Raw genomic sequence first — 21,356 nt, 5'->3', positions numbered from 1 at the left:
ACTTCCGCTGCCCCATGCATCCAGGCTGCACCACCTGCAGTGGAAACTACCGCTGCCCCAAGCATCCAGGCTGCAGCACCTGCAGTGGTAACTACTGCAGCCCCAAGCATCCAGGCTGCACCACCTGCATTGGTAACTACTGCTTCCCCAAACATATAGGCTGAACCACCTGGAGGGGTATCTACCGAAGCATACAGGCTGCACCACCTGCAGTGGTAACTACCGCTGGCCAAGCATCCAGGCTGCACCACCTGCAGTGCCGCAATTGCCTGCAAAGCAAGCAAGAGGAGGGAGGACACTGCCCCCACCACAACAGCCACATGCACATGGATATGAATCCAGTGCAGAGGAGGCTGCCGACAATGATGGAGACACCACGGGGGACACAACCGACCACACCAGCTACGAGCAGCCTGATTTCAGCCCGATGAACATCAACAGCCCACAATGCCTGCCCTTCCCCAGTGTCAGGGACATGGACGGCCGTCTGCGCCGCATCGAGGAACGGCAGGAGGCCTTAACTTCCCTGATGCAGCAGCACCTTGAAGAGGCATGCCTGATGCGTGGGGAGGCAGGCCTCCTATGCACCGAGGTCCAGATGATGAGGGAAAGTATGCTGGCCACTGGGCGTGGCACTGCACGTGCCCTTGGTCGTGCTACATCCGCCATTGTACTGATGACCAGGAGGGTCCCCGAGGGGAACAGCATTATGTCCTCCATGGTAGAGTCCATGGCAATGTCCCCTCAGGCTGCCCTGGATAGAGGGGCCAGTGACCCGACACACACAGCATCTACAAGCTCCACGCCAGCCAGTTCCATCCATGGCAGCCCAAGGCGGGGGTCGATGCGCCTCACACAACACAATTGCAGGCCAGTTGGCAAGCGGGCCCGTAACTAGGCCAAGGACCAACATGTGCAATGGATGTGTCTTGGGCTGAGACTTCATGGACAGCGTGACACAAGTTGGGGAGTGGGGAGGGATAGTTGGGGAGGGGGAGTGGGGAGGGATAGTTGGGAGTTTGGGGGAGTGTTGGTCCACCTGTTATTGCATTTCATACTTTTCATTATACTTGGTGTTGCATAGAAATCATGACTGGACATTTAGTTTTAGTGTGAGTGTGAGATTTATTCTGTGTACAGTGCAGATTGTGGTTGATGGCCTACGCCATGTGCATGTGTGATGCGCTCAGAAGTAGTGGTTGATTAGTGCATAGCGTGCATCACACCCATCCACTCCATCCCGGCGATGTGGCAATGGCAGTTCATCCTCACTGTCACTCTCCTCCTCCACTTCTGCCGGGTGCATGTCCATGTCTCGGGGAAGTGGTATGTTGTGCCTGATGCACATGTTGTGCAACATGGCACAGCCCAGGACTATCTTGCCCACCTTCACGGGGCTGTACATGAGTGCACCACCCGATCTGCTGTGGCAGCGGAACCTTGCCTTCAACAACCCAAATGTCTCCTTTACTGTGCACCGTGTCCTGATGTGAGCACGGTTTTAATTTTGCTCATGCTGGTCCTGTGGTTGCCCGATGGGGGTCATCAGCCATGGCATCAAGGGGTATCCGGCATCACCTGCATGGGAGGGACAGATTAAGTACACACGAGTTCAGAAATAGAAACTCTTGCTAATTATTGTGGTACAAAAAGTCAAATCTGCGTTAACAAGCACTATATAAAACACATTCATATATTGATTCTTTTAAAGGAGAACCTCAATTTGTTTGCATGATCTTTTGCATGGTCTTTTTAATGTTATGGGAATCCGTCATGATTGTTTAGGATATGTTTAGGATATGGTTAGCATGATGTGGGAATCTATCAATATCTGAATACATCTGTAAAAAGAATCCGGGTCTAAGGAAGCATCGACCTAGGGGGATGTAGAGTGAGAATAACAATTGGCTCTCGCTGCTTTTACACTCCTTCTTTGTCTAAAGACTTCCGTTTACATCTTTTTGTAAAAGCCTAAATTGACTAAACACAAATAATTTTTTTTTAAAAAAGATGTGTATCACAACAATGATAACATACAGTTAGCTGCAGAAAAGGCCCAAGACAGGGATACCACCTTAACAGCATACTTCAAGTTTTATACATTAAGAAAATATGTACATTTAAAAAAAAACATATAAACAGAAATTCATTTGATTAAGCAGTATTTCTCCAACAAAATAAATTACTTGTTTTCCCCATACAGAGGGCTTTCTGTAAATACAATTATTTTCAGCATATCAGCACATTGTTGTCCTTTTTTTTTTCTTTTCTCTTTGCTCATACACTTTGATCTTGTGTCCCACTGCATTTTAAGTTCATCCTGCTAAATTCGAATCTAGGTGCCCCTGATTTATGCATTTAAATTGTGTCCCACTGCATTATTAGCCAGTGCCTTTTTGGCTCCTCCTGCTAAACTCGAATCTAGGTACCCCTGATTTATGCATTTAAATTGTGTCCCACTGCATTATTATCCAGTGCCTTTTTGGCTCCTCCTGCTAAATTTGAATCTAGGTACCCCTGATTTATGCATTTAAATTGTGTCCCACTGCATTATTAGCCAGTGCCTTTTTGGCTCCTCCTGCTAAACTCGAATCTAGGTACCCTGATTTATGCATTTAAATTGTGTCCCACTGCATTATTAGCCAGTGCCTTTTTGGCTCCTCCTGCTAAACTCGAATCTAGGTTCCCCTGATTTATGCATTCAAATTGTGTCCCACTGCATTATTAGCCAGTGCCTTTTTGGCTCCTGCTAAACGCGAATCTAGGTACCCCTGATTCATGCATTTAATTTGTGTCCCATTGCATTGTTAATGCATCGATTCATGTTTGCATGATTTGATCTACACCCGTACCCACGATAACTGCCATAGCTGTGTCCACATACTTAGACCCTAGTTTTCTTGGTGCTACCTATACCCAGGTGTTCATGGTTCACCTTATTGTGTTGTGCCTTATGGTCGCTAACGGACCACATTGCCTGTGCTGTGCCTTAAGGTCACTAACAGACCACTTTAACTGTGTTGTGCCTTATGGTCGCTAACTGACCACATTGCCTGTGTTGTGCCTTAAGGTCACTAACAGACTACTTTAACTGTGTTGTGCCTTATGGTTGCTAACGGACCACACTGCTTGCGTTGTGCCTTATGGTCGCTAACGGACCACTTTAACTGTGTTGTGCCTTATGGTCGCTAACGGACCACACTGCCTGCGTTGTGCCTTATGGTCGCTAACGGACCACTTTAACTGTGTTGTGCCTTATGGTCGCTAACGGACCACTTTAACTGTGTTGTGCCTTATGGTCGCTAACGGACCACACTGCCTGCGTTGTGCCTTATGGTCGCTAACGGACCACTTTAACTGTGTTGTGCCTTATGGTCGCTAACGGACCACTTTAACTGTGCTGTGCCTTATGGTCACTAACGGACCACTTTAACTGTGTTGTGCCTTATGGTCGCTAACGGACCACTTTGCCTGCGTTGTGCCTTATGGTTGCTAACGGACCACCTTGATTGTGTTGTGCCCTATCATCATTAACAGACCATGCACTCTAGCCCATACTGTGTTTCGTGAATATCATGCCCTTCATCACTAGGCGCAGCCACGGCTTCAACTAGCCACTTGCACTACACATTGCGTCACCCTAGCCAGACATCTTAGCGAAATAAGGGAAGCAAATTGCATCAGTGAACCACACCAACTACCATGTGCAGAAACTTGACCTCCCTGACCCTCCTAGCTACAATCATGACTACCTTTGCTACCTTCAGTACTCGTCCCCCCACAGACAGAAACCTGAGACTCAGGGCAAGGCTACCTTGCATATACGAACCTAAAAGAAACAGTACTACCAATACTGCTAGATTCCCATCTATACAGACACACATGGATAAGCAAACTCTAGCTACGACACCTTTAACTCCAACCCCAACTCCTGCTCACCTCCACCAAAAGAAACGCCGGAGTCAAAATAAGCATACAGATACACTTGCAAGTCATCCTATTCCCAATAACACCCTAACTCTTACTGGATCCCTTATCAATGCCAGATCCATGGTAGCCCATGCAATTGAAATTGCTGACATACTAAACAACAGTAGCATTGACTTCCTTGCCATAAATGAAACCTGGCTCCATGAGGCAGCAGGACCCTCACTGATGTTAGCCATACCCGACAACTACCAGATCCATAGAGTAGACAGGCCCAATGCTAAAGGCGGTGGCCTAGCAATCATCGCGAAAACCACTTTGCCTATCAGACTCACCACCTCACACCCATGTGCTTCCTGCGAAGTACTCTCAGCAAAAATGCAACTCTCTAATAACCGCACGCTAACCATTCACTTGATCTACAGGCCCCCAGGTCCCCTGGGAACCTTTGAAGATGACCTTACTACCCTCATAGCGAACAATACCCAAAATCATTCGCAAACGCTGCTGCTGGGTGACTTCAACATCGGCTTCAATGAGCCAGACAATAAAAATGCCCTCTCTATAACAGCTATCCTAAATGACCAAGGCCTTACCCAAAAAGTTCTCTCCCCCACACATGCTAAAGGCAGAACCCTTGACTGGGTATCAGAACTCAACTGCAACACAGTCATCACTGCCATCACCCCTCAACTATGGACTGACCACTTTCTAATAAATTTGACTGCCACACTTGACCTCCCCAGCTCTAAAACTATCAAAATGATACCACCACTCCCTACCAGAAGTAAAAAAGATATTACTACAGAAAAACTCATCCCCCTCCTCCTGCCCACTATTAACGGTCTGAAGGACAACACTGACCCAGACACACTAGTAGACACCTTTAACAAAGCTATGTCTCACGCACTAGACACCATTGCACCTGCAAAACTACGCAAAGCTAAGCAAGAAGCCCACCTCAATGCCTGGTTCACCCCCCAGTTTAAGGACCTTAGAAAGCAGAAACGAAAACTCCAAACCATCTGGCGTAATTCGCCCACCAACGACAACAAAGCTAAGCTAACCCAAGTTACAAAACATTACAAGTCAGAAATTATCAACACTAAAAAAAACATATTCAATGACAGAATTACCAATGCCAAATCGAATACCAAGGAACTTTTTGCCATCCTCCGGGAAATGGAATCCCCTATCCAACCAACTGACACGGTCCCAAAGGACAAGATATGGTGCACTAATATACAGAATGCCCTATCAAACAAAATCTCCACCCTCCAACTTAAAATAATGAATAAAAAAGACACCCTCTCTCTTACTGATCAACAAGTGCCTCTAGTAACTGAACCTATTACTATCCCCCCTTTTAGCTTTAAACCCATCTCCATCATCGACACTGAAAAGGCTCTCCTCTCACTGAAGCCCTCCAACTGTAAGGGCGACAGCTGCCCAGCTCAAATAATAAAGGACGCTGCCAGAGACTTAGCCCCTTTCATCTCGAAGCTTACCAACTCATCCTTCAAATCCAACACAGTGCCAGCCAACTTAAAAGAATCCTGGGTCCTCCCCCTTCTCAAAAAACAAACCCTCGATCCATCTATCCCGACCAACTATAGGCCTATCACCACGGTACCCTTCCTACTAAAAATTATCGACAGAGTAGCCTATCTCCAAATTCAAGAGTACCTAGAAGCTAATCATCTACTAGGCTCGCGCCAATCGGGCTTCCGCCCTCTCCATGGCACGGAAACAGCCCTGATAGATCTTAAAACTAAAATGGAGGAATTTAAGGATAATGGGAAAACAGCGCTGCTACTTTTACTGGACTTGTCAGCAGCTTTTGATCTGGTGGATCATGCAGTCTTATGCAACCACCTCAAGCTGGCTGCCAACTTCACAGGAGATGCTATAGCATGGGTCCATCCTTTCTAGCCAACCGGACCATGAGAGTGTTCTCCTATTCCACCTGTGCCGATCCCACCCAAATCACATGTGGAGTCCCACAGGGCTCCTGTGTCTCACCCACTATGTACAACATCTTAACCAAGCCATTGTTCGACAAGTTGGACAGACTGGGCGTCACCTACACTAATTACGCAGATGACACCCAGATCCTCATACCCCTTTCGGGCAACTATGAAGTGGACTTCGCTCTGGTGAATAAAATCTACATCCTCATTCAAGCATGGATGGCCACACATGGCCTCTGCCTGAACGACGATAAAACTGAAATCCTGCTCCTCGGTTCAGACCACAACCTATCCAAACTCACCCCGGACTATGCCTCATTTAACATCGACAACAATACTATTAAGGCTATGCGCGAGGTCAAAACGTTAGGCTTTTACCTCGACTCAGCTCTCACGCTCAAAAAGCAAGTGAACTCCCTCGCCTCCTCAACCACGAGATCTGCCAACACCTTCCTACTGGAAGTCCCTAGATTCAAACTTACCACAGCGGGCGGAGCGAGCTTCCCAGTTAGAGCTGCACAATCATGGAACACACTCCCATCCGACCTTAGATGCCCTTTACCTTACACAAGATTCAGATCCTACGCTCTCAAATGGCTGCACAACAACGACATGCAACGATTCTCATCCTAGTGGAAACGTTATAACCTTCTAAAATGTTATTCTTATGCGCTTAACCCTTGTTATTCTATATGCATTGTATCACCTATTGTAAGCGACCACTGTTTTTCTGTAATAGCCTGTGTCAGGCATTGTAACTAAGTTTCGAGTCCTCTTGTATTGCTGCGCCCAGATGCCCACGGGCTTGGAGCGCATTACCAAATAAACAAACAAACAACAAACATCACGCCTCCACAATGCCTCTATTAATTCTCTGAAAATGTCTTTCTTCATGCACTTTGGCCTGAGTACATGGGCTGTTCCACTAGTGTTCTAATATGTGGATTTTTTATTCTCTGAGTACGATGAGGGATGAAGATTAATGTATACAGTTCTGCTGAGTGTTTACTGGAGCGACCATAGACCTGGAGGTTGCATTTTGCCCCAGAAATGGGAGAGAACTGCCAGGCAAGAAAGGCTTTGCAGGACTATAATGTAGCCCTGTCATAGGAAAGATTAACCGGCCATAGGGAAATATTTAAAACATTATAGTCAATGATGTGACTGATATTTAAGAATAATGAAGAGAATTGATGAAGAGGCGTAGACATTGCTGGAGTATGCTGGAAGTGGAGTATATTAATATGCCCAGCTTGCACTTTTAAGGTGTAACATAGTTTGGACAATTTCAGCAGATTGGTCTCGAGATTGGTTAGGCCCACCAATCGAAGGGAGGAAGTTGTTCGGTTTGGATCTTCCCTGTCGCTTAGAAGAGCTGGAACTGCAGTGGTCACTCATTTGGCTTGGCGATCGCTTGAGTTGGCTGCAGACATCTGTCTTCCTTCTTCTTCAGAATGTTTCTTCCAGTGGTCGGCTCTGGCTTCAGCATCAAGACCCTCGCCTTTTATGCAGGAATCCAGCCAATCAGCATGCATGCAACATTCAAACTTTGGGTGGTGACTGTCCCAAGAGGACAGCCAGGCAACCAGTTAGGACTGGATCGAAGCAGACACACAAGAGGAAAAAGAACTGAGGAGTTTTGGTGTCCTCCCAGCTTCCTGTCCTCCCAGACACACTTGCACCTTCGGGCGGGCTTCCCAATGGGAGCCCGAAGACAGTGGAGTGAGCAGGACTTCCCCCACCCAGGTTAGCAGTGGAAGGCTCAAGAAAGGGCAAGCCATTGCAAAAGCAGCCTGCATGTGGAAATCATGGAAAGTCAGTAGAAAATATCCACTGCCACCAGCCACTCAGGTAGACTTGCCACTGCAACTACAAAGTTCCAGAAGAAGTGTCAAAATAACTATTTAACCCCTCAGCCCTCCACATAAGGTGGGGTGGGCTGATCTCACAAAAGAAAAGCATAGGTAGGATAAAAAGTATCCCCCTATCCTGGTAACATCAAGATGGCACAAGAATATAAAATAAAACCAAAGATGGAAGCTCAGGGAGCTCCCAGCAACACTGCAGAGATGATGCAGGGTGTTGCAATAGTAAAATACAGATGCCATTGAAAAAGATGGAGAAAAGCAGACTCCATCAAAGTTAACCAAAAAGGGTGAGTGGTGAAAGGTTTCCACTAACTGAACAATAGTCCAGCAAACTGTGCCAGGGGACTCATTAAGTGGGGAGAATTACGCACAAAATGGAAATTCTACCCAACAGAATGTTCTCCATTATTATAATCTGACAGAAAAAACAAAGAATTATTAAAAGAGATGCATGCTTAAAAGTATCTGGTGTATGTTTGTTTCCTAAAATAGGGATGGCCTTCAAATGGTAGGTTTCTGGAAAAAAATGTTTGGCCAAACTTGGAGAACACTTTTGTCGCAGGTAAGGGTTATCAGTGTGGAGGCAAAAGGACATGCTGGAACACGTAGGACCGATTCATCTTTTCAGCCCAATTTGAAGCTTTCTGATTTGGGAAAATACTGTGCCCGTGGAGGGATGAGAGACAAGGGAATCCCACTGCATCCGCCGTCTGGGATGCTCATCAGGTAGCGGACATATCAGACCAGTCCCCTATGGCTTGGCCCCCTCATACAAAGGGGGGGGGGTTTCACAACTCACCAAAACTGATTTAAAGATTGTGAGGGGTCAGTAATGCGAGATGTTTGAAGATCTTTCAAAAGATGCCATTTTATTATTAAAGAAAATATATCAAAATGCTTCACTGTCACTACTCTACTGACAAATTCCCTGCCTACTCTAAAAGCTAAGGGAATACACTCTAACAAAGGATGACTGGCCCTCTCACTAAAAAACAAACACAATGTTGACAATTCAACACAACATGAACAATATGAACATTTCCTAAATGATTTTCTAATGTCCTGGATGATTTCCCTTCCCCAGGATTTAAAGACACTTCAACAAAATGTTCAGCCCTGGAAGGAAAATGTCTTAACTCAGTTCTTAAAGTTATTCAATCAAAATAAAGGTTCATCAACAAATTCCACTGGCAACAAATCTCCTCTTTTGACAAAAGTTCCAATGGTAACGAATCTCCTCTTTTGAGTGATGTTTTCCACTTCCCACTCCAAACAGAATAGCCCAATGGTAATCCTGGCCACAATGCTTTGTCAATCCCACAAGAAGATTTGCCAGAGTTCAAAAGAAAATGCAATATCCACACTGTCAATGATACAGAGTCTTGGTTAACAGTTAGGATTCCTTGAACTATGGTTGCAACATTAAAAATGGTATATTTGTCAGGATGACTTCTTAATACTGCTGCTTCTACTTCAACAGATACATTTCTGCTTGTTTTACCATGAGAACAGTCACTTTTGTCCCAAAGTATTTCACCTTGGTTTCAACAACTGCAATGTACCAGATATACTTCTTGTCTGCTGATACCTTGGACTACTGCCGCAGCTTCAGTTTCAATACGTTGGACTACTGCCACAGCTTTAATGACTTTAGATAAACTTTGACAAGATAGATTTTACAGTACTTCAACCGCCTCTGGTAGGCAAGGCACTCTTCCCTCAAAAATCACTTTCTTTAAAGGGGCAGCCTTTTAGCCTCTCTTGTCTAACTGTCAAAATGATAACCTGCGTTTGCCTTAAAGACTCACTTCTCTCTGGTCTCCAGAGTCTTGGGCATTACAGATTGAGTCCCCTTCAAAATAGTCTTCATAGGCAGCCAATTCGCCTTCCCCAACTTCACCCGCTCCTTTCTGACAGCTTTCAGCCCAACAATTACCCAGATGCCTTGGTGCCGCTTTCTTATCCTCAGGTAAGAATTTCACAATTGTTGGTTTAGGCCAATTTACTGTTAATAACTTCACAGTTTTGCTGGATGGCTTTTTAACTTCGAGAAAGGGTCAGCACAATTAGTATGGGGTATCTCTTGGCTTAGGTAATGCATGTTCTCTTCTTCAATCATTTAATGTAAGGTATGTCACTTTTATACAAAGTATAAGGTTCAGTCTTTCGGTAGACACTTCAATTAGGCACACACAACCACTCTTTGATGTTCTTTTCAAGATTTAAATGTGGGTATGTAATTGTATTCCCGTAGAAGAAAAGGATAGCGTTCAGGCCTCTTTGGGGAATCATAATAAGGCATACGTGGCCTTTCTTTAATGTAGTTTTCCCACAGTAAAGATTGTAACTCTGTTATTGTCACGTTTAAGTGTTCAGAAATGGGTCTTTTCGGTGTTACCTTTCCTTAACTAGGGACACGCAACCCCTCTTTGAACAAGTATAGTCTTTAGAATAGTGGAAGAATGGGAGGTTGTAGCATTAGCTTCTTACGCGAGTGAGCAGCACTTTGCCTTATATGCATGTTACAATTCCATTGTTCAGAAGCTTTTTAATATTGCGATCAACTTCGTCTCGCTTCAGTTCCTACGCGAGTGGCTAAGGAGCTGGTTACTGTTACTGTCAAGGGTCGGGCAATGTTTTAGAGCGCCTTGCTTCACTCACCGGCTTCCGAAACTCTTGCTCTGTGGGTCACACTGCTTTCCTGTCTTCTACTGCAACTTCTACTATTTCTGGCCCGCTAGGGACCCACACCCTTCTCCTGAACAGGTGTCTCCGGTCCGGCCATTCATTTTGCGAGTCTCCTCTCTCCTGAGTTCCTCAGCTTGATAATTACTTCTTGCCTCAGGTCTCCGACACGCCAGCAGCTTGGAAACTATGGCAGGCAATCAGGCTCACATGGGGAAAACAGTTTCTGCTGCACGTCTTCCTCTGCGCAGCCTCTGCACTTCAGAGTTTGGAAGGACATGACTCTCTCAGAACACGCAGGTCAAATCTGCTGTCTCCACGTTCCGGCGTCCCTCTTGTTTTCCCACTTCTGCTTGGTTTGCCAGACTTGTGCCTTCCTACTACTTCCACTGCTGCATCCTGCACGCCAGCCAACGTTCCAGCTCCTTCCACTCATTCCTGCTGCCTGCACTTAAAGGGGCCTTTTGGGTCTCACAGTTTTCTTCGGTTTGGGCTGTCAGACCCAATTACCGACTAATACAGTGGCTGTTAGGCTTAATTGCCTGACTATTACATCTGCATACCTGTCCAGCCCTCTTCCTCATCTCAGTCCTTCTTGAATTCTGGGACGTGTAGTTCCCTTCAACAAATTAGTTGTTTGAACATCTAAGTTACTTTTAACAGTAGATTTAATTCCCTTCAAGCTGTTAAAAGATGTTACCATAGATTTCACTGAATACCATTTTACCTAATGAGATTTCACCGAATTTATTTCACCGAAAATAGAAGGTAAAGCGGTATATGTATAGTGCATAATAGGTGGGGTGTGTAAGTGTATTAGTTAGGGTAGGGAGAGGTGAGGGGATATGCAGGGGTCTCCCCCTGCATTATAAAAAAAAATAAAAGTAGAAAAAGAAAAAAGTTAATTTTGTTTTTCTGTGAAATGGATTCGGTGACAACTCCATTAGGTAAAATATTTTTCGAAGAAATCACATACATCCTTTAAAAGATGGACTATGAGATTTAGCTAATAAAGAGGAAGGCAGTTTATTGAAGACAACATTTCCATATTCCTTTATATCGTACCCTTGAGAGTGATTAAGGTGTTTAGTTTGGGATACCCAAAAAGATATTTCTTGTGGTAATGTTTGCTCAGATCTTGCAACCTTAGGGTTCACAACTCTAGATCTATTATGATTACCTCTTTAGGTATATTGGGAAGATTCTTCCTTCCAGAGGAAAAATACTGTGTCTCACTACCCTGGACCCTGTCTCCTCCCAGGTGATCCTCCCGCAGTACACCACACCCAGGGTTGAGATCAGGAAGCGTCTGCCTTCCCCTGGCCACCCAGGAAGAGACTTTAGGGAGGGTTTCAGTAAGGGATCCATAGGACTCTTCACAAGATGTAGACATGAACTTCACCTTTTATATGATACTATTGTAACAGCCTGTGTACACTCGCCAAAATGCAGGTTTTCATTAATACAATAGACCACTATATATCCTAAGGCAATGGTTCCCTGTAGCAGTGACAACAGGCAAAGCTATTAAAATTGGACCATTGTATAACCTAAGGCAACAGCTCCCTCGAGCAGAGCATTTTGTGCATTCGGGCAGCAGCTCCCTCTAGCGGAGACAACAGGCGAAGCTATGCAAATTGGACGACTGTATATCCTAAGGCAACAGCTCCCTCTAGCAGAGCATTATGTGCTTTTCAGGCATTCTCTACTGTGCATGACTGCATTGGACAAACATACATCTGGCCTTTTATTATTTTATTAAGATTTACTATTAGGAAATATTAGGCCACTCCCAGTCAATCATTTGCAAGTAACACCTGTTAAATGTGAGAATCTGAAGACTACACTGTGCAGCCCTCAACCAGATGACATCTACACGGGAACTGCAACAAGAACTACCGACCTGCATATAGAGCCTTCTTCATATACTCAACCTCTATGGTTAAGTTGTTACTTTTTTGATAAGTGAAGAAATTAGATTTTGTATTCTCATCAAGTTCGAAAATGTCTTTCTGCAATTGTTGAAATGAGTAATATACTTGTACTACTGGAGTTTAACAACACGTACTAGTAAGTGATGTAGTTTTCATGGTATGTAAACCCTATATCACAAACAAATGTTGCTTAGGAAGAGCTTGTGGTGTTTGCAATGTCTTGTCTACTTTTTTAACTCATTAACAAGAAATATGTGGTCCCGCCAAAAACATTCTACAACAGTGCAATATGCATTTCTTTTTTGTAACAATTCATGGATGGGGAGGCAAATTACAAAAAAATAACAAAGCAATAACTGCTGCACATGACGTTATTAGTATGGAGGAAAGTTCATAATACTCATGAATGAAAGCTCTGTACCAAAGCTCAGTGAGTCAAGTGCACCCTTTGCTCAGATTTGTGTACAACCAGCAGTTCACGGGTAAGTATCTTTGCAGAGTGACTGGACCATACAGTTTTCCAAGGCTGATCAAATGAGCAAAACAGATTGTGAATTAATAATTGTTACTGCAGTGCTTTTAAAAAGCAAAAACTGTGATAGCAAGCTATAATTTATAATAAGAATTCCTAAATTGCTTCTGGATAATACTTGCTAATGTTAATATTCCTCTTCCTCCTCTATGCCCTTACTAGTGACCCTGCCACCCACACAGGAAACATTCATGCTAATGAAGATTGCCCATGCTTACTGCACTGGTCAGTCTTGATTCTAGTAAAGACACGGAGGCGAGCATTATGCTTTTCTTTCTTTATTCTATGACAAGACCGGAGGCAAGCATTATGCTTATTCTTCTTTAATACTGCCAAATCACAGCTTTTCAAATATAATAATTTCCTTATTATTATTTTTTTTAACAACTGACATAAAATACAACTTTTGAAAACTACTGAGGCTGAAAGTAACTTAGGATAATGTCTCACTACAACTCCCATGAGGCTCTCTGTGTTCAGTAGTCCTAGCCTCCGTCTCGCCCTCCAATGAGAGTGCTCCTGATGGTATAAGTCCCTCTAGATTCCAGGTGCCTTCCTCTTCTTTTTTGCTGCTGACACAGCTAAGTGCTATTTTCTATTTCCCAGCATTTATGTACTACGCGACAGTTATCAGTACTGTAACCGCTTAGTTATGCATGTATTAAGGTGTATATATATTCTTAAGCAGCGCAGCGTATAACTAGGTGCATAAGAAGCGTTTGATTAGCACACAAGTAGTATCACTTTGTGACACACATTAAGACGGTACGACTGAAGGGAAACAGCCCGCGAGCATCATCGCTAGCATTTGGGCTTGTTTCCCTTCAGAAATCAGTATTACGTGGCCTTTTCATGCGACCGGAGCCGCGAGTCACAAACCTGAAGAAGGCTGTGGCGACGCTCTTCCTGCAGCTCTACGCATGCGCGCGCATGCGCGTAGGGCTTATTTCACCTCCAACGGCCGCGGAGACGACAGAAAGACGTGCAGCTCAATTCCGAGCCGATAAAGCCTGCGGGAAACTCTGTTTCAGGGCGTTGGTGCTCCCAGCCAGAGGCTAATACTGCTCAGAGAGCAGAGAAAAAAAAAATATTTCATATTTCTCACAATCGAAGTGCTTGCTTCAAGAAACCCAGCCAAGCTTGCTATTCCAGCACAGGGCTAAGAGGCACTCCTCCAGTCAGCAGGCACGTTTCCCTCCAGAACATAAAGAATGGCATCTGACAGGGGTGAAGAATATTGGGAGGAGTATGAGGAGCAGGAGGCTGAGCTGCAAGAAGAGGAGATGGATTTATCTCTCAGTTTTAAGAGTGTTAGGGGACTCCCTAGTCAGAGCAGTGGCTCAAGGAGTGCAATCCATACAAGAGAGACTGTTAGTCCTCGAAAATGTATTGGGCACTAAAGCTGGCCTGCAGGACAATCCAGATGAGGGCACCTCCACTAAGCCTCTGGAAAATACTAATAGAGGGCGTAAGGTGGCCCGGAACTCTTCTACCCCCGCGGGCTCTATTAAGGGGATAAGAGAGAAGCCCCAGGAGGCAGCTGATGCTTTCCATAAATTGAAGGATGCTTTCCTTGCAAAATCAGCAGTGCCCTGCCTCCCACCCCCTACCCCAGGGGCAGATAATATAGGGGATGCTATTTCGTCATCCGAACAGGAGGAGGAGGAGGAGGAGGATGACGAGAGTCTGAGCATTGACAAGGTACCAGATCAATCCAAAACAAGAAGTACCAACAAAGCCAGCACAGTGGAGAGTACCCCAGAGGATGACATATCGGATATGTTCGAACCAGAGACAATTTGACACGCAAGGTCCACAGAATGGACCCCGTCACCAAGAGTGGCAATTTATATGCCGCAAAAGATTAGAAAGCCATTAGAAAAGGAGACAAGATTTCGCCTTAAGGCAGAGTGTCCCAGACCAGAGCTCAGCGGCAAAGTATACAAGACTCCGGAGCTAGACCCCAAGATGCTCTCCTTTGTCACCAAAGCAAGCAAGGATCTCAGAAAAAGTATTGACCGCGCATGGAGATCTTGTCAAGACAAGGTTCTAGACTTGACAGGTCCCATAGCTAAGATCATGGACCTAGCGGAGAGAGCCAAGGACCAGGGTCGGATTGGCCCCTCGGCCTTTCGGCCCGTGGCCGGTCCGAAATCATCCCTGGAGAGTGGGGGCCGGTTTTTGGCCATGCCTGGGCCGGTTTGGACAACAAAAAAAATGAAAAAAACAAAAACATTTTTTTTCTTCAAAAAGCCTTTCATCCTTCTTAGGTCGATAGATGAGTACCAACACATTTTGGGTCATATTGTATGCATATTTGTTCTATAAAGAAGAGCTTAAGTGTAAGTGCTATACATAACATATTATCATTTGGCCTTGGACGTCTGCTTGGATTCAAAGTAATTTAGTGTACTTAGGAACAATGCTATTTGATGCCACTTCCTGTTTTGCCACGGAGTGAAAGGGCGTGTTTCATCGCTTCTCCCAGGATGTCACTTTGGGGTGGGGTCAAATTACATCACTTCCGGTGATGTCATCAGAGGTCAAGGGTCGTGAGGCGAGGGGTGAGCCACTTTTTTGAGGCCAGGGCTGGGCCACTTTCTTTTGGGTGACCAGGCCTATTCCTTGTCCCAGTCTGACCCTGCCAAGGACACGGGCAAACCAGTTGATCCATTCATCCTAGCAGGCTGGGCACAACGGGCCATATGCTTACTAGGAAACGCAAACTCCGCCATATCAGCAGAACAAAGGAGGTCCATGCTGCGCAAGGTAGACGCGAAACTAGGCGATTTGGCCTCTTATGAGGCGGGAGAAGGCGCCCAGGGCTTGCTTTTTGGTGACACTTTTGTCAAAGAGATGAGCAGATTCGTAGGAACTTATACGGCTCTAGAGAAAGCACAAGCTTCGATTAAGAAGGTATTCCCCGGATGGGTTTTTGCCGGGGCTGGTCGATACAGAGGCCGCTCGACCGGCCGTTTCAACTCGAACAGAAGGCCCCAGGGACCAAGAGCCCAGTACTGGGAAACGCGTCAACAAGACGCTTTCTTTCCAAACAGAAGAAGCAGAGGCTTCAGAGGAAGAAGAGGCAGAGGATACTTCAGACACCAGAACAATAACTCAGGTGCAATGCGACATATCCACCTGTAGGGGGCAGGACTTGGCTATTTATGCACAATTGGCGAGAGCTTTCAACAGACGCTTGGATTCTGCAGACAGCACAGGGTTATCAACTAGACTTCCTTTGCCCACCCACTCAGAAAAGCCCCCTGCCACGCATTGTTTGCTCAGAAGCGGAGAATGAGTTATTAGACATAGATATTCAAGCATTGGCGAGGAAAAAGGCTACAGAAAGAGCGCATCCCCATTCAATAGGTTTCTTGAGCAACATATTTTTAGTACACAGGAAAGGAAAAGTGCGGCCTGTTATCAATCTAAAGGAATTAAGTTGGCTGGTCTACAGGCACTTCAAGATGAAGGGAATCCATCTGCTAGCAGATCTTCTCAGGAAGGAAGATTGGATTTGAAGGATGCTTATCTGACGGTACCCATTGCACCGCAGTATCGTCACTTCCTACAATTCATATGGAGGGATCAAAGATGGCAGTTCAAAACTCTGCCGTTCGGCCTCGCATCCGCCCCCTGGGTATTCACCAAACTAATGAGACCCCTCGCGGCGGCCTTAAGAGACGAAGGGCTTCGGATGATCATCTATCTAGACGACATTTTGTTTATGGCCGAGGACAAGGAGAGATTGCAGCAACAGGTTCAATGGGCAATGTCTTTGAACTCGGGGCTGGGATTTCTAATCAATTCAGAAAAGTCAGAGCTAACACCGTGCAAAAGAATAGAGTGTCTAGGCTTTATGATAGATACAAGGAAAGCCACTCTAGAGCTCCCTATGGCCAAGATCAGATCGATAAAGAGCGATCTGAAATCAGCCCTGAGGAGACCTGTTACATCGCTTCAGAATCTAGCCAGGATAGTTGGTCTTCTGGCGGAATCGATCCAGGCGATATTCCCGGGTCCTCTACATTATTGAGCTCTTCAGAGGCTTAAGATAAAATACTTACAAAAAGGGTGGAGATATCATAACTTAATCCTGCTAGACCAAGAGAGCAAGTCAGAGATTCAATGGTGGCTCAGGAACATGGAGGCCTGGAACGGCCGTGCCATATTCGGAGAGTTACCAGAGATCATTATAGAATCAGATGCCAGCAGATCGGGCTGGGGAGCAAGATGTGACCTCGTAGAGACAGGGGGAAAATGGTCACAAGAAGAGCTAGAACTACATATAAACTGCCTAGAACTTCTAGCAGGATCATTCGCAGTCCAAGCTTTTACCGGGGAGCGAGCAAGATGCTGCATCCTCTTAAGGATGGACAATATATCAGCAGTAAGATATATCAACAAACTAGGAGGCACAAGGTCCAAGATGTTAGCGGAGCTAGCCAAAGATTTCTGGCATGCCTGCCTAGAGAGAGAGATAGCAGTCAAAGCAGAATATCTCCCGGGATCGAAGAACACCGTAGCAGACTGGAACTCTCAGTACTTAACAGACTCGAGCGACTGGATGTTGCACACATCAGTCTTCGAGAAGTTACAGCAAACGTGGGGCCCATTCGATACAGATCTATTTGCTTTGAGACTGAACGCCCAACTCCCAGAATACTTCAGTTGGAGACTGGATCCAGGAGCGGCGGGGACAGATGCTTTCCTACACAGCTGGAAAGATCACACCCATTTTGCTTTTCCCCCACTTCGTGATGCTGGCGAGGGCACTAGCAAAGGTCTGCAGAGACAGAGCGGATCTAGTCCTAGTGACACCAGAATGGAAATCGCAAGCCTGGTTTCCAGTTCTGATGGAACTTTCTATGGATTTCCCGCAGAGGATTGCCCACAGAGCAGATCTTCTAGTAGATCCGAGGGGCATACCTCATCCCCTGATTCAGAACAACACTCTGAGCCTAATAGCCTGCAGAATTTCAGGCGCAGATGGTGCTTGCCAGGCCTTTCAGAAGAAGCTACAGAGCTTATCAAGGTTTCATGGGCCCCGTCCACAATTCGGAGCTATAGTTCCGCTTGGCAAGCCTGGGAATTATGCTGCAGGGGGAAGAGTATTTCTCCCGTTTCAGCCCCTATAGAACACATATTAAACTTCTTAGCTTCCCTCACTTCGAGAGGAAAAGCATTTAGGACTGTCGGAGTATATAGATCAGCCATCTCAGCGGGTCATGATCTAGTGGATGGAGCACCAGTAGGGGAACATCCAGCAGTTGCCTGACTGCTCAAGGGAGTTAAGGTGACAAAACCCCCACTGCCTAGATATTCAGTCCTTTGGGACGTCAACAAGGTTCTACAGTTGTTGGAGCAATGGCCAAGAAATGACCTATTGTCAGGGAGACAGTTATCCGGAAAGCTAGCTACCTTACTCGGTTTGGTCTCATGCAGAAGAGTATCAGATGTTAAAGCACTAGAAATTGACAGAAAAATGTTCTATCCAGAGGGAATAGCGTTTAACATAGCGCAGCACACTAAGACTAATTCTAAAGTGATCACTTATCCTTACTTCCCTAATAACAGTAAACTTTGCGTAGCCCAATGCATCAAATGTTACGAAGCAGCGACCGCAGCAGTAAGACCACAAAATGTGACTCAGTTGCTCATAGCGCGCAGGAAACCTTTCAAAGCAGTGGCCCCAGCTACTATAGCGAGATGGGTGAACGAAGTCATGGAACAGGCGACCATAGATATTTCTGTCTTCGGAGCTCATTCAACCAGAGGATCTATGGCTTCCGGAGCTTTTGCAGCAGGAGTGGCGCTGCAGGAGATCTTAAAGGCTGCAGATTGGTCCAGTGACTCAGTTTTCAGAACCTTCTATTTTAAGCCCGTAAAGAACATTGCATTAGAAGTAGTACAAAGCTTTGAACAAGCATAATGCTCGCCCCTGGTCTTGTCATAGAATGAAGATTGCCAAAGCGCACAGCGCAGGAAGTCTTGATTCTATTAAAGACACAGAGGCGAGCATTATCCCCCCAGAAGGAATGTCGCTGAGGGAGAAAAATTATGTTGCAATGTATGTTTCTTGTGTACATATGTGGATGAGAGCAGTGAATTCCCCTCCCTAATGATTTTGTTCTCTTTTTATTCAAGGGAAAGAGCAGAAAAACCCTCGAGATTAATTAAGAGGCAGACCAGGAGTTGTTAGCAAATCTTCCTGGAAAAACAGAACAGCGAGAGATCAGCTGCAGTTCAGGATCTAGACTAGGACATAGTAAAGTTTCAGTTCAACAAAAAAGAAGAGGAAGGCACCTGGAATCTAGAGGGACTTATACAATCAGGAGCACTCTCATTGGAGGGCGAGACGGAGGCTAGGACTACTGAACACAGAGAGCCTCATGGGAATTGTAGTGAGACACTATCCTCAGTTACTTTCAGCCTAAGGAGTTTTCAAAAGTTTTATTTAATGTCAGTTGCTAAAAAAAAATTGAAATAAGGAAATTATATTTGAAAAGCTGTGATTTGGCAGTATTAAAGAAGACTAAGCATTATACTCACCTCCGTGTCTTTAATAGAATCAAGACTTCCTGCGCTGTGCGCTTTGGCAATCTTCATTGCCACCAATTCAGCGCCTCAATGCCCCCGGGCTATGTGAGCGCTTTAAAAATGCAAATAAAAAATAAATAAATACAGCAATTCAAAATTTTTAAACATTTAAACTACTATATTTTTCTGTTTGCGGTAGCAAAAAGAAACCTCTCCAAGTTTAAAGGTTTAACTCCAGTCCCAGAGACTCAAAACCGTCAAATTGCAAAACCCATGAGCCTCTCCCCTTCTGGTAGTCCAGAGGCTGCACCCTTTCCACCTATCCGGTGTCTGTTCCCTGTATAAGAATCCCCAACTCCGGGTTCCTTCCTCTTTCTTTGACAGCAATACAATCCAATGTCAACTTTTGAACAAACCAACTTCCACAACTCCATCGAGATAACCTTGGCCTCCTGACTCGCGGCTCCTATGGTCCAACGGGACAACTTGCCTCGTCATGGCTCAACGCTGCTGGTGATCTCAAGCAGGCTTTTGCCCCTACCCTTGGAGAGAGATAAATACATCACGAGGGTGGGAATGCAGAGCCTCGACATAAAGCAAAAAGCACAATTAAAAAGCACACACTGTAATACCCCTCTTTGCCGTATTCAGCATTGTGGGATATAATGCTCGCCTCTGTGTCTTTAATAGAATCAAGACCGACCAGTGCAGTAAGCATGGGCAATCTTCATTCTATGACAAGACAGGAGGCGAGCATTATGCTTGTTCAAAGCTTGCCACCACTCTATTAGTCATGTCTGACAATGGTTTAAAATAGAACGTTTTAAACGTGGATTCTGAGGACCAATCGGCTGCTTTCATTATTTCTTGTAAAGACACTACCGCAGAAAACGCTCTAGAAGCCATCGTGCCCCTAACAGAATGCGCGCCAAATAAGGCTAAGTCTATGCCTGCCCACTGCATCACTTCTCTCACCCACCTAGCTATTGTCGCAGTGGCTATCGCATGATGGTGCTTCCTACACGCAATCAGCAGCTGCGTGACGCCTCGCTGTCTAATATGCGCTGTTGCTGCCTCGTAATCCTTGATGCATTGCGCCACACACAGTTTCTTGTTGTCTGGAAAGTATGGGTAAGAAATTACTCTAGAGTCGGTCTTAGTCCTCTGCACTATGGTAAATGCCACCCCTTCTGGATAAAATATCTTCCTGTCTATTTCCAGGGCTTTCACATCTGAAACCCTCCTACACGTCGTCAAACAAAGCAACATCGAGAAAGACACTCGTTCTCCGGCCATCCCATAAATAATTGCAGGACGTCACAGACGTCCCATAAGCTTGCGTACTTGGGTTCCGGTGGCCTCCTCAATTTGATCCCTCTCAGCAGTCTGTGGACTGCTGGATGCTCCCCCACAGGATTACCCTCCACCTTCTCATGACCCGCAAACAGAGCGGACCTATACAATCCTAAGGTTCTATACGCGCAGCCTTCATGGAACCTGGCAGCTAGGAAATTGAGTATGTGCACTACAGGTGCTGAAACGGAATCCAATTGCTGGTCTGCGCACCATCGCGCCAAAGAATCCCATGCTGATCTATAGCTCCTAATGGTGGAAGGTGCCCAGGAGTCTCTAATACAGTCTGCAGCGAGCTGCGAAATGCCCGGCAGTTCCCATCTCTTCCTGAAATTCTGCAAGCTATCAGGTGCAGGGTGCCCACTTTCACTAGCGGATGACACTGGCCGGCAGGGCTGAGGAGGAGGTCCGGGTGATGCGGGACTATCCTCGGAAAATCAGAAGAAAGTTCCATTGCTAGTGGAAACCAGGGCTGGGACTTCCAGAATGGGACCACTAACACTAACTCTGCTTGCTCCCTGCGAGCTTTCGCTAGAACCCTTGT

At 45.6% G+C, this 21,356-nt stretch overlaps 1 long non-coding RNA gene across 1 annotated transcript in view; it reads right to left on the bottom strand.

Moving 5' to 3' along the window:
- Positions 1–1,124: 1,124 nt before the first annotated feature.
- LOC138503741 (uncharacterized) overlaps positions 1,125–21,356 on the bottom strand; it is a 267,570-nt gene continuing 247,338 nt past the window's right edge. The window contains exon 6 of the long non-coding RNA XR_011279695.1: positions 1,125–1,578. This is a non-coding gene — a long non-coding RNA (uncharacterized lncRNA). The remainder of the gene's footprint in view (positions 1,579–21,356) is intronic.

This window comes from Ambystoma mexicanum, chromosome 11, assembly GCF_040938575.1.
Source record: "Ambystoma mexicanum isolate Mex_15411 chromosome 11, UKY_AmexF1_1, whole genome shotgun sequence".
Classification (NCBI taxonomy): domain Eukaryota; kingdom Metazoa; phylum Chordata; class Amphibia; order Caudata; family Ambystomatidae; genus Ambystoma; species Ambystoma mexicanum.
The sequence above is the reverse complement of the archived record's forward strand: the minus strand, read 5'-3'. Positions and strand labels throughout refer to the sequence as shown.